Source organism: Rattus norvegicus, chromosome 2 (assembly GCF_021556685.1).
Source record: "Rattus norvegicus strain SHRSP/BbbUtx chromosome 2, alternate assembly SHRSP_T2T, whole genome shotgun sequence".
Taxonomy (NCBI): Eukaryota; Metazoa; Chordata; class Mammalia; order Rodentia; family Muridae; genus Rattus; species Rattus norvegicus.
Genome location: NC_141535.1, coordinates 15427633 through 15432832, shown reverse-complemented (window position 1 = coordinate 15432832; position 5200 = coordinate 15427633). Strand labels below are relative to the sequence as shown.

The 5200-nt window shown below is 37.8% G+C and overlaps 1 pseudogene; it reads right to left on the bottom strand.

Annotated features, from left to right (window-relative positions):
- Window positions 1-2582: 2582 nt before the first annotated feature.
- LOC120101191 (U6 spliceosomal RNA) lies at window positions 2583-2677 on the bottom strand (annotated as a pseudogene).
- Between the last annotated feature and the right edge of the window lie 2523 nt (window positions 2678-5200).

Below are 5200 nucleotides of genomic sequence, written 5' to 3'. Positions count from 1 at the left end.
TTTATGGTATCTGGCTAATTTTCAGATATGGCAAGATCAGTAAAATGAAGGGTGACTACAGATCAGAATGTATTTTAAATTTTCTAAAAAGGTAGAATAAGTAGTTTTGAATGATTTCAGCAAAAATAAAGTAATACACTCTAGAGAATATAGTCTTATATTAGTTAAATGTCACATGCTACATCATAAATACATATAATTTTTGAGTGTCCATTAAAAATTAAAGATTACTAAGACTTGAGGTAAGTGAAAATAGAAATCTGTAACTGGACATGATTATGTGTCATTGTAGTGTCTTTGCTCTTATGATATATATTTATTTTGACCAATCATTCAAGGCTTTCATTGTGCTATTTATATTGATTTATACAAATAGAAAATATATTAATTTAAAACATTTATTCATTGTTCAACTTTTGTAAAAGATGTTATGTAGCTCTTTGATTCAGTAACATATCTAAGTTATAAATCACTCTGTTGCTTAATGAATAGATGACAGAAAGGTTTACTAAAACATCTTCCATTGATTTTCAACTTAAGTTATTTCATATTTTATTTTGGATGGTCTCCAAATACAAATTCATTTGCAAGTTCTGTTTTGTAAAACAATTTAATCGTGACATTTATACTTTATTCAAAGTCCAATTAAGCTCATTCTACAATATGTCAAGAAGAAATCACATTGACATGACAAATACAAATTCTGCTGAAGATGCGTAGAGTCTGTCCTTAAAAGAAATGCTACTAGCAAGTGAGAACTGATGAGAAATTTCTCTGGATTAAAAACACAAACAAACAAAAATTATGGGATTTGTGACTGTTGTGTATAATCCCAACCGTTTAATGTAACATTACGACATGTGACACATCAAAAAGACATACTTATGTATAACTTCATCACAATAAATATACAAGATTATAAACAGAAGTAGGTACATACCAACCAGACAAAGGGAGAGGTTTTTTTTATACATATGCAGACTTATGTAGTATAATTTGGCTCAAAATCTTAAAAAGAGAGAGGGAGAAAGAAAGAAAGCCTCATTGTAATTTTAGTTTGCTGATCACAGTTCTAACTGTAGACTGGTAGAAGGGTGTGGTGCCTGAGGGTGGATAACATCTGTGGTTGCCTTACCGCAGGGGGCAGGGACCAAGGAGAGAAGGATAGTGCAGAGACACTGGAAGCTAGCCAGCTGAGGCCATTAATTAAGTTGAATGACTACATAGCATAACTTTTGAGGTACAAAGTGCTTCAAGCTTCTGGGAAATGAAGACTTCAAGATAAAACCTTTTTCAGCTTTTTCAATCAACTTTTCAAATATTTCCAGTTCTGGGCACTCAATGCTATACATATGAAAGAGGACATTGTTTTCTGAAAATAAAAAATTTGGGCTTAGAGTTAGTACAGAGCAAAGACCATAGAAGGTATAGCTTAAAATGGTGGAGAGAAGAGAAATGCTAGAAGTCAATGTCTGATCCTCATAGGTTGAGTAGCTATGATAATGTAAGAAGGGGAGAGAATTTGTCGTGACCCTGCAGCACTGTCTCGGTCTGAAATGAAAATATATCATCTCACATGGAATAAACTACTTGCCAATGATTACCTTTGCATCACAGTTTATGACTAGAGATGCTCTCTATATAGACACACTAACTACGTAGTCACAGCATCAATAACTACAAAACTGTATCCAGCATTGCAGCTACAACGATGCCAGATACTTGAAATGAGTTAAACTGTAAAAGTCAAAGACCCTTCACTTCAACCATGGAAAACATCGAAAGAAAGGTACCTCGGGATAGAATTACTGGGTATGCTCTAATGCTTGCTTTTAAGTTGTCAAAATTAAAAACTTACCAGGTAGCTCTTTTTAATGGTGTCCAGGTGTCTTTTAATTTGATTGGTTGTATAATGGGAAGTTCTTTGTGAATACATACCCATTTACTGAGTCATCAAATTTGCTTTCAGACAAGCACCTGGCCTGCATGGGTGCCACTGGGTCTTCTGTGCTTCGGTGGCTGTTACTTTGATTTTTTTTTTTTTTTGTGGGACTCCTAACAGTGGAACGGGTATATCTCCAACTCTTTGCCTGATTTTGGGATTATTTACCTTCTATTGGGTTGCCTTGTCCAGCCTCAACGAGGGCCTTTGCATTATCTTATTGTATCTTTATTTTTTATTTTTTAATGTTTTTGTCTTGTTTGATTGTTATCTCTTGGAGGACTACTCAATTCTGAGGGAATACAGAGGTGAGGAGAAGTTGAGGAGTAGAGCAGGGAAGTGGAGAGATATATTTTATGACAGAAAAATGTATTTTCAACAACAACAACAACAACAACAGAATATTACAAATGGAAGTATGTTCTAGTGTTTTTGTGTTAAAATACTTTTTCTTTTAAAGATTTATTTATTATTTATTTCATGTATGTAAGTATACTGTCCTGTCTTCAGACACACCAGAAGAGGGCATCAGATCTCATTACAGATGGTTGTGAGCCACCATGTGGTTGCTGGGAATTGAACTCAGGACCTCTGGAAGAGCAGTTAGTGCTCTTAACCGCTGAGCCATCTCTCCAGCCCCCAAAATATGGAACGCTTCACGAATTTGTGTGCGATCCTTGTGCAGTCGCCATACTAATCTCTGTATCGTTCTAATTTTAGTATATGTGCGAGCACATAAAATACTTGATGAGTGTGTAGTTCTATTACAGTAGTGAAGGAATCTTAAGGTGAATTAAAGAGAAAAGATTTAGCTACTGACAAAGGGCTTAGAGCTTGGTGAAGATGGGCCTTGTTTCCAAAAACAAGGGAACTGTGATGCGGGGAAACTGAGAAGATTCCCTGGGGGGTGGGGAGGGGTAAAGGAAATGAAGAAACGGAGACTTCAAAGACTGTCCTTTTGTATACAAAAGCCTCTTAGCTCTTAGTCATGGATTTTGACTATGTATGTGATATGCTTTAATCAACCCTCTGGCAAGAACCAAGAGATTGATTCAGAGTTTCAAACTTTAAAGAACTCATTCTCTTGAAGAGAAATAAACAATTGTGTGAAAATTCGATAAATAGGACAGGAGGATCACACACTAAATAACAATTTATCTTTTTATGGTTTTGAAGATAGTGGGTGTGGCTCCAAGAAAGGATAAAATAGAAGACAGCACCGTTGCTCTCTAGATGAGAAGAGGCCGAGAGATGCAGGCAGAGTCCATGAAGTTAGGAGTCAACAGATATAAAGGCTGGCATGCTGAGGGTGATGTCTTTCCTTTCTGAGGAGATTCACCTTAGCCCTAAAGGTAAGGGGAAATAGTGTTTTAAACTTGAGGGCCATGGTCATAATTTTGTTTCAAAAGCATGGCTGCAACATTGTAGAAGAGAGGTGGTGGACAGTGACAAGATCCTTTTAGAAGAGTGTGTAAGGTATGTATGGACAAGAATTCAAAAAGAACTGAAGGAGCTGAAGGGGTTTGCAACCCCATAAGATAAACAACAATATCAACCAACCAGACTCCTCCAGACCCCCAGGGACTAAACCACCATCATAAGAGGGCACAGGGATGAATCTATGGCTCCAGCTGCATATGTAGCAGGGGTTGTCGGGCATCAGTGGGAGGAGAGGCTCTTGGATGGGTCCTGTCAAGGCTTAATTCCCTACTGGGTGGGTGGATGGGGGAGCACCCTCAGAGAAGCAAGGGTTTCTGGAGGGGAAACTGGGAAAGGGGATAACATTTGAAATGTAATTAAAAATTATCCAATAAAAATAGTCAAAAAAGGAGTAAAAAGTTGACACAGGCAGTATGATGAAAGAGTGAAAGGTTTAACCACTGTTCGTAGAGTTAAAAAGCAGAGATTAGAGAAATTTCAAAATTTTAGGCTAACTTGGATGTTCAAACATTAAATGATTCTTAGGTATATACATCCTCTTCCATGCTCTGTTGTGAGGTAATATTTGAGGACATTTTGAGATTTTGAGACAGTTGGAGGAATTTATTTTGTTCATTTAGAGGTGATGGTGTCAAAAAATAAAGAGGTCCCCCATTTCTTTAACTCTGTGCATACACTACCATATACATGGTGGTATTAATGACTTTTCTGCCTGGGGAAAATACATTCTTCTTGTTAAGGATTTTATACATAATTCTTTCACAGGCATGCACTGTGGACACTAAGGAGAATGTGATTTCAGACAGAGGGAAAGTAGTAGACATGACCTATGGCTGGAAATCCTTTGGGTATGTTTTAGATTTAATTGTGTAATGACAGATGAAAAAAGTAGTCACAAGTCTGGGGAAGGAGAAGGAAGAGAAAGCAAAAACAGCTATTAGGAGTGGGGTAGGGGATGTGGTAACTAATTTGACATTCATTTATTTTTATTTTTATTTTTGTAGGAAAGCAATATGTTCCAACCCTAGTTATAGGTATAGCCTCAACTTTATAGAGAGGATTTAGGAAGAATTCACAAATAAGTCATTTTCATTTTTTTTCATTTTTTTAACACTTCAACTAGCCATTAGTTTTACTATAACATCTACACTGTGAGATTGTCTGGTTACATCTAATTTCTGTTTTTCTTTTCTTATTTTTTTGAAATTTTTATTGGATATTTTATTTATTTACATTTCAAATGTTATCCCCTTTCCCAGTTTCCCCTCCACAAACACCCTATCCCACCCCATCTTCCCCTGCTTCTATGAGGGTGCTCCCCTTCCTATCTACCCACCACCCACCCACTCCCACCTCACTGCCGTGGAATTCCCTTACACTGGGGCATCAAGTGTTCACAGGACTAAGGGTCTCTCTTCCCACTAATGCCAGATAAGGTCATCCACTCCTACATGTGCAGCTGGAGTCATGGGTCCCTCCATGTGTACTCTTTGGTTGGTGGTTTAGTCCCTGTGAGCTCTGGGGTGTCTGGTTGGTTGATATTGTTGTTCTTCCTGTGGGGTTGCAAATCCCTTCAGCTCCTTCACTCCTTTCCCTAAATCTTCACTTGGAATTCCCATGTTCAGTTCAATGGTTGCTGCAAGCAGCCACAACTGTGTTTGTCAGGCCCTGTCAGAGCCTCACAGGAGACAGCTATATCAGGTTCCTGTCAACAACTACTTCTTTGCATCCACAATAGTGTCTGGGTTTGGTGTCTGTATATGGGATAGATCCCCAGGTGGGACAGTATCTGGATGACCTTTCCTTCAGACTCTGCTC